We start from the raw sequence: 9,975 nt of genomic DNA, 5'->3' as shown, positions 1-9,975 counted from the left end.
ATTTTTTAAATTACCGGTTCATCATGATCAAAGACTAGAATTGTTAATTGAGTTTGTAAAAACACTGTCCACTCATATCACGAACCATATCCATTAATGGCATATATGCTACATCATCTACAAAATTGAGGTTCCCAAAAGAAATTTTGTTATACTTCTTACTGAAATCCTTGTTTCCAATCATAATAAAAGATGTTTCAACCACTATATCCAAGATGAGGAATAATAAATCACTAAGGGTCAACAGTTTGAGTTAATTTATGCACACCCATGATACCTTTACATGGTAATATTTGATTTCCTCGACCCTAAACTTTCAACAAAGAAAATATAGGGGCATCAAATGTTGTTGAAAGAATCATTAGGTTTGTTATCGAATACAACCCTTGAGCTCGAAACCAATTTTCTTATCAAAGCCATGGAAATCCATATGGATCATCTCCTTCATTTTATATCATGGTTGGGGCGTTATCTACATCCCTATGTATGATGAGTGGGTACTTTCAAAACCACCCCTACATCAAGTGTCCCTCCCATATAGGTAACTGATTAGTCCACCTTCCAAGACTATGACAAGATGTTTATTTCCAAGCTCTCATATGGGAATCCTACACAAAGAAACCATTATTTCGATTTCCCTTTCCCACAAATCAACATCCTCCACAATATGCAGAGGTCAATTTTGTACAACCTTCCTTTACTCAACAATAGGAGGCATTTGAGCAACTAAATGCATCCAACCCTCGTAATCAACCAATAATGGGAATAAGAAAGCAAAGAACAAAAAAAAAGGAAAATTAGGGATAAGGATGAAACCTTCAACAAAAAAAACCCTCAAGATGGAGGAAACCCCCAAAATTGAAACCAAAATTCTAATCAAGGTCCTAATACTTCACAAAAGAAGGAAAGAATAACAGTCTCCAAACCAACTTTCCTTGTGCATCATGCAAATAATATGGACACTACATAAACCACTACTTCTAGATTGTTGATTTCAAAATCATTAAGGATACTATCGGTATTCAAGGCCCCAACATCCAACCTAGAGCCAACCCACAACTTGCGTTGTTACAAATTCCCTTCCCTCAACAAGTGGTTGTAGCTAATCAATAGGAGGCTAGTGCTCCTCACTTGAGTAACACTATAGTGGGAAACTAAAAGACATGACCAAATAATACTTATATCTCATTGCAAACCCATCGACCCATCTTCCATTGAGGCTATCCCATCTACTTTGACCATGCACTTGACAATCCCATGTCCTTGGATTAATCCAACTTCAACATTTTCTAAAGGACCACTAAGGCATGCTTCACATAATGTAAAGGAAACACATAGTTATTGTATCGTCGATGGTCTAACTCAATCCCTTATTTCCATGTCAACATTGAAGGTCCTTCGAACTTTCCACATGCAATGAAAGGTGTTTCTCTCCATGTTAGAAGAAATTGATCCTTTTGATTCACATATAATCAAATTTGATCTAGGAAAATTAGAACTATGACTCCCATCCCTACTTTCTTTCTAGATTACTGCCACCATTCCCAATGTCACCATCCATCATTGCATCATTGATGAGGGTGCATTCACATGCATCATGTCCAAAATAGTGTGGAAATAACTTGGATTCCCCAAGCTTGTGACCTCATCCATCGCCCTCTAAGGACACAAATGGTTTCCCCTTGCAACCCATTAGCCTCTTTCAAAATATAATGGTAGAACTTGCTGAAAAAAGATTTTCATTTCCATTAAGGTCTTTGATGCCCACCTAGAATACAACATTATGTTTAAACATAGTTACATATACACCATGAAAGTGGTGGCATCTTAATTTTTTCATACCATGAGCTTTCACCATAATAAATACATTGTCTCCATTGAATAACAAACACACTATGAGCCTCAACCAATGCAATCAACAAATAACATGTTACCATTTATTAGGTCACAACACATACTTGACCCTTCTTTCAAGAGGTGGGACCTAGAATTTTCAAAGATTTAACCTTTCTCAACACATATTGTGAATATCCCCCATATTTCCTACTCTTATATTTTCCCCTCTTTACGTGGTTACCATGACTCCCTTTTAATCATCCAAGGGAACTCAACCACTAGTTTTCAAGTCTGATATAGCTTCAATGAGTGATGCACCATTCATACCTAATGTTATCACTCAAACCCCCTTCTATACCCACCACCTAGCTTTACATCACATCAATTGGTGGCCATATTAACCCTCCCTAATATGGTTTTGGCATTCCCTATTTAGTACTTGGAAGCTCCCACAACGTCCTCAATGCATGTATCCATGCCTACTGGTCCCATTCAATCCTCTTCATCATTGGCTACCACTACTTCAACTAAGTCACCCAATCCAAGGAAGACAACATATGCTCCCAAGAAATAGGTTAAGGGAAAACAAAGAAAGAAATGGGATGACTCAACACCACCTACCCCCTGGGTTGTTCCATCTTATGCCCTTTGCAACACACAAGGCCACCATACCAACCTTTGTCCTTCCCTAACTAGGTTGAAGTATTTCGTTCATTCCCCATAGACATTCCCTCTACTCCCTACTCCAATTTCTAATGGATCCATGCATCATTGCACGAAAACCTTGCATACTAACCTTCTGCGCACTATTTATGCCCAACATGTTCATTACATGCATCATTGTCCAATCTCCCTCAATACATGGATGCATTGGCCGCATTACAATAAGAACCCATATAGCTCCAAATCTCCCACTAAATATGGATGTCACAGATGCCCCTTCAAAAATATATTACATCACTACTTCAGTTAATTAGTGCAAGCATTCCCATGCTCTAGGTGTTGAATTTCCATGATCTTGGGTCTAGGTTAGAATCTTAAAGTCTTTGATGCTACCAAACCAAGAATCTCAGAAAGAACTACTTTGAACAGTGGAAAATATAAAGCAGTAAATCACATACGCACAAGTATACACAAATTTTAACAAAATTGTACAATAATGTACAACCCAATCTTCTTTATATTAAACTAAATATGAATAATACAACAGTATATGGTATACAAGATACAATGACAAGATTCGATGTAGCTTCTATGACGTATCTTTTCATGTCAGTCCTTCACCCCCGTACTACTCACTAGCTTCCCCTTAGTCCTTCAAAGGACAACACATCGAGATTCTAAGAGGGTTTCCACCTAACACTACTACAAGTCACTTATGTAGCATGTACATGAGCTAATCAAATCTTCTCTCTGGGTTGGCCAATTCCTGAGCTCCAATATTTCAGGCTAGTATTCACCTTTGTCCATTAATGTGCTGCACTTCGGCACCAATATTCACCCAACCTTCAGCTCCTCTTCATCACTTCAAGATAGCTTTTCTAGGGATACTTTGGGCTATCAAAATGCTTCCCTCCACCAAACCAATGATGCCCAATCTTCCACTACAATATGTGCTCCTAATTGGGGTTTCTTATCACTCAAGACAATCCCAATGCATGGATTCCACAGTTTACTCCAATTCTGATCCAAATCTGGTCAACTCCTTAACCCAACACACCTCCAAACATTGTTTTTCTGAACTTGTTGTAATACTACAATTCTAGGACTCATTAGGGCACTAACTACAGTCCCTAACAACCCAACAAACTAGCCCAAAAATTCTCCTATTTGATGTGGTTTTCCTCCAAGTATATGTTTCCCTTCATGTTGATATTTAAAGGTAGTTTCATCCCAAAACAAGGGATTGTATCGCTAAAATTATTTTGCACCCTACAACACCCTAATTAGGGTTGCGTCAGCCTCTTCAGAGGACTGTCCACCCTCCAAAAAGTCTCCAAACAACCTCGCTAGCCCTGCCTTGGCTAGGACCTACAAGAATAGGGTTGTGGCCCTTCCACTAGCAATTCTTCACTTGAAACAGACCCCTGAAACAGCTTGTATACCCTCATTGTTCCTTCCTTCTATTGTTGTGGCTAGGGCATAGAAAATTCCTCCGCCAAGAAGCCCTCCTCCTCCTCAACAAACTTCTCTCCTTGAGTTTGCATTGCACAATATGGATGACGAATATTCCTCCACTTCACCTCTATATATACAAATAAAGAGGTCACCATGAATTGATGAAAATACGTGTCTCTTTGACGAATTCATTTCAATCCTACATGACTTGACAATCCATTAATTGATTGTCAAATTCAAATATTCATATCTTTGTTTCTAGAGCTCTAATTTGAGTGATCTTTGGAGCATTGGAATCAGCACGCCAAGCTCTATCACCTAAAATTTTATTATGCTCAAATTCTTCATGGATTTTTCCCAAGCTCCGATGGGTGCAAAACCCCTACCTTGGGTTCCAAGCCCAGAATTGACCCTTATGGTGATTTTCCCTCCAAACCCTGAACCCTAGGGATTGGAGTACCTCCCAAGCTACACAAATCAACACTAGGTGCATCAATTACAATAATTTCACTTATCTTTGTCCCATGTTCATTACACATTGCATCTGATGCATGAATCACATTTCAACAATCCCCCAGTTAGAGATAGTTCCACAACTTATTGAGGTAGGAACTAGCTCCCTTGGAACCCCAAATTCCTCCAACCACATAAGGAATGATTTGGTTCAACCCATGGCCTTTCTTGCACCAGTGCAAACCTCAAAGGCCCAAATCCCCCCCCCCCCACCCATAAAGAATATAGCAAGACATAATACTTCCACCTAGTTTCAATGACCAATACAACCATGATAACGTCTACTTCATTTCCTCCTCCATGAGAAACATTTCATTGGGAATCTTCTCATCATTTATCAATGTTGATATCGATTCATCCATTGCAAAGTTAGCACCAACTAGGATAGGATCAACCCACATAGTTTAAATTGTTTCCTCATCTGTTAGCCCTACCAAATTAAGTACAATATCACATTCTTTTGCCTCATTAGTACCTCTACACACCTCCCATTGCATCACGACTCTCATATGCTACCACATTTTTCAGAAGTATTTCATTTAGACAAAGACATTCTTGAAGGCATGAAAACACCTAATTACATTTTGGATTCCATGCACCATTATTCCTTTTTTTAACCTAAAGGGGACTTCAAACCTCTCGCTCCAAACGTGACATATGTTTACGCATTTGAGGCCAAATATTTTATCCCTCGGGCCACATTAATTAGTCCAAAAATTCAATTCACACAACATATGTCTTTGAAGAAGGAAACATGCTCAACATCTCACCATTAAAGTAGATATATCTCCTAAGCCTAGCATAGTCATAGATTTATCATTAGGGGCAACATGTTCCCTTGAAGAGGTTACTGCATATAAGGTTGTATTTCAAGAGTATCAAGATATTTTTTCTTGGTCATACACTAAGATTCTCAGCCTAGATCCTACCATTTTAGATAGCCACATTGACACATGGCTTAATGCTTCTCACATTCCACAGATTCAACAGCCATGGCACCTCTCTAAATCCATGGCTATCAAAGTTGAAATTGATAAGCTACATAAAGTAGGGTTCATCCACCCCGTTTCTTATACATCATGGGTTTTAAGCCTAATCACTATTATGAAAAAAAAAGGCACCATTCGAATTTGCACTAATTTTTTGATATTTGAACAAAGCATGTCCAAAAGATAATTTTCTAGCACCATTTATTGACCAAGTCCTAGATGTGTGTATAGGAAATGAAGCTTTATCCTTTATGGCTGGCTTCGTATTATATAGTAAAATTTAGCTTTGACACACAAATTAGTACAAGACTACCTTCACCACTCCTTAGGGAACTTTCACTTATTGTGCCATACCATTCAAACACAATAATGTTGGTGCCACTATCTAGTGAGCCATGAACTACATATTTGATGATATATCTCATCTCATCACTGCTTACTTGGATGATCTCACTACCCATTCTAATGATGTAGACAATACAAGTTATGCTTGAACCCTCTCAAATTTATATTTTTTGTGTCTAATAGTTGAATACTAAGAGTCATTATTTCCAAATAAGGGATTATGATTGACTCCCCAAAGGTTCAATCTATCTTAGAGATCCCTCCACCCAAAAATATACATTAATGGTGGGGTCTTTAGGGCAAGGCTAATTTTTGACAATGTGTTGAGTCTTGAAAATGTCATTCATTTCCATTACACTTTCACTATTATGTCCATTATATCACCTCCATTTCACTACTATGTCACCACATTCATCCCACTTTCATTATCATTGGGCCACCTTTATGTTTTTCCAATCTTTATTATTTCTAAGCCTTTTAAGTGAATTTGTGGTTAAACATTAGAAAATAATGTGCATATTCTTATACCTAACAAATGGGTTGAGGTTGTTGACATGTGTAGGTTGAAAGGAGACTTCTAGAAGACCCTTATGTGGCACTCTAAGGCCAAATTCGAATTTGGTTGGAAAGAATCATGGGATCATGAGGATATGTGTCACATCTCCTAATTGTATTGTAACTCTAAAAAGACATGTGTCTTATCAGTTCCTATTTTGATTAGGACTCTAGAGGTAGAGGGAGAGATTCATGGACTCTCATTAATGAGATGGATCTCATCTTTTTGTATAAATAGGAGATCTCTCTCCTTCATTTGTTAGTTTTTAGTCCCTAGTTCTTAAGTTTGTAGTTCTTCCTTGATGGCTTTTGAAAGCTTTGGAGAACTTTGTTGTACTTTGTACTTTTGAAGAAATTGAATAAAGCTTTGATGTTCTCAACATGGAAGGAGATGTGAAGTAGATGTCATGGAGCATATTAGAATGTAAGGTAGAGTAGATTTCATTTTGTAAATATTGCTTTGTAGAATGTAAGGTAGAGTAGATTTCATTTTGTAAATATTGCTTTGATTTCATTATGTTATTTAATTGCTTTCAAGTTTGATAGATTAGATTTTTCATTCATGCAAGTGGCAGAGGGCCCCTGCACACTAAAGCCTTGTATAGTTGTCATTTAATTCTGCATTTAATTTTGTTATGCTCCTGTATATTAGCTGTACATAAATTTCTTTCAAGTTTGATTGTAGATTAGTGATGCACATAGCCTTTTAATGACTAATAACATGATAGAATCATCTTGTCCTTTTGCTGAAGCAGCAAGGATACTTGGTCTCATAGTCACTAGCTCATTGTTTGGTTGTTGCATTCTATTTTGATTGTAGATTAGTGATGCACATAGCCTTTTAATGACTAAAGACATGATAGAATCATCTTGTCCTTTTGCTGAAGCAGCAAGGATACTGGGTCTCATAGTCACTAGCTCATTGTTTGGTTATTGCATTTTATTTTGACTGAATTAGCTGTATATTTACACTTTTGTTTAAATACTAATTCCATCAATAACATGTTTTAAGTTCTTTTGAAGTGCTAAGTTTTGGAAGTTACCATTAGGGACATAAGGCCTTGTCTTGAAATCTTTATCCATACTTGTCCTTTAAAAGTACCCTTAAGACCTTAGAATAGGATTTCCATTTGCATTAGACACTTTAGGAAACTAACAAGAACAAAACCCCAAAAACAACATAAACTATAAAACAACGAAGTAAGAGAAAGGTTAACTAAGCACATATGGTGCACCACACTTCATTAGTTTACGATACCCGGATTGATAATTTATGTAGAGCAATTTAAGACATTAAATTGACTAGACACAATGCTTCATCCTTAATTACACCACTTGCACTCACAAATTTTTCCATATCATTTGTTGGGATATCCCATTCGAATGGGATGAACAAGTTGAAAAAAAAAATTATGCTTTAAAGGTTGCACTATCAACAACCCCATTAATTATCCATATTGATTTCATTGAGGATTATACCCACTACTTGTCAGCATCAAAAGTTTCTATTGTAGGGGTATTAATGCAAGAGGGACATGATGATAGAGAATGCATCATCTACTTATATGTGATTAAAACCTATCAGGACCAACCCTTAATTATGAGCAATACAAAAATATCACACTCACATTAGTTCATGCAGTCTAGAAGTTGTGTCTCACACTATCCTCAAGACTATGAAAGTAGTTACAAGTTCCACCCCCATGTGTTACTTGCTCAGTCACTAAATGATGAACCATAAGTGTGCTTTATGGATAGTCATCCTTCAAGAATTTATCTTGATTTTTCCCTGTCAAAAAGAAAAAAAGGCCATTATACTCATATACTTCATCACAAACTTGCCATCAAACACCAAATATCCACTAATTGACATTAGTTTCCTCAATGAGAATCTAATCATTATCTCATATGACGATCCTTAGTATGGATATATTCTTGTCTAATTGCATGCATAAAAATTTGGACCGCATATCTCATGGTACTATTGTCAACGTATTCACCATCAAGGCCCTCATTATATTCTAATTGGAAAGTAATATACAAACATGGTGTTGATACCATCTTACATCGATGTATGGCATTTGAAGAAGTTGAGCTAGTCCTAATTACTACCATACTGGAGCCTACAAGAGTCATGTATTTGGGATGTCCACTACCCAAAAAATCCTCCTTATTGGTTTTTTCTAGCCCATACACTTTCGTGATTGCATTCAGGCATTCAAGTGATGCACGAAATGTCAGCTATTTTCCCACAAGACATGAGCAACCCTTGCTACTTTGCATCCTTTTATCACAATCGACACTTTTTCCTATGTTCAACAATACAACCGACACTACAACACATTTTTTTTCAACCAGTAATCACATGACGTGGTGTTCCCAATGAGTTAGTGTTTGACCATGGTAAACACTTTTAGAATGAGATTTATTAATAACTCTCATTACTTCTTGGCTTCATCCACAATTTTCCATTACCATACTACCCCCAATCAAACGAGTCGGTCAAAGGTGTTAACAAAGTTCTCAAAATGATGTTACATTTCATGGTGAACAAACACGAAACCAATTGGCACCACATGTTATTCTATACCCTATGGGAATACTATACATTATTCAATACCTCCACCATGTTTACTCCCTTTCATATTATGCATAGTGTTGAATCCCTTATCCCATTAGAATGTGAAATATCCATAATACACCTAGTCATGAAAGCTTCTCTCTAACCATGTGTGAACCTATGAACTCCATTTTTTGACTTATTTGCATTGTTTGGATCAATGTGTTGGACACTACATGTTTATATCTTCCTTTCTTCAACTCCAAAATTTTCTTTTGAGGCACTCGTATCATTCACACTTCTACTAAGATGTACCATAAATGGCATTGTGCTATGTCATGTATTTCTGTTTATTTCATATTGTTATGATTAATTTTTTCAATTAGGGTTATTATTTCATATATGGAGGATGCCACTTTCTATTTGCACCAGTTCCCTTAGGAACATGGCACACAATAGTGCACTCACTTTTGAGGTGTCATCTTCTTCAAACTGGCACGAGATATTCTTCCTTTTAAATATTTGCATAATATTGGAATCATAATTATCATTACACCAAAACCCACAGGTGCTAGTAAATAGACGCATCGCCAAAGTTAACAGATACACGAGAGGTGGTTAATCCATGTTGCGAAACATAGGTAGCACTGGATTAACCAATGCCCAAAAATCTCCCCCCTAGCATGAGCTGGTATTATTTGAACTTGAGACCTTTGGCTCTGATACCACTTGTTGGAATCACGATTGTCGTTACACCAAAACTCGCAAGTGTTAGTAAACGGATACATTGCTAGAGTTAACAGATCCACAAGACGTGGTTAAGCTATGTCGTGAAACACACGGGGAGCACTGTATTATCCAATTCCCAACACATAAACCCATGTCATTCCCCCTAAGATCACCATAACCCCCCCTAAGTCTAACTGCATTTTCCTATACCACCCCCTCTATTGGTGAACATTTGCATTCAATTGGTAGCTCTTCCCACCTTCATGAATTACCTCACATAATAGTACCACTATGAATTATTGGCATCAATGTCTCATTATCCCTCACTCA

The sequence above is a fragment of the Pinus tabuliformis genome, chromosome 9 (genome assembly GCF_031772625.1).
Source record: "Pinus tabuliformis cultivar Carrire ecotype Pingquan chromosome 9, CPIR1, whole genome shotgun sequence".
NCBI lineage: Eukaryota > Viridiplantae > Streptophyta > Pinopsida > Pinales > Pinaceae > Pinus > Pinus tabuliformis.
Note: the sequence above shows the minus strand (reverse complement) of the source record.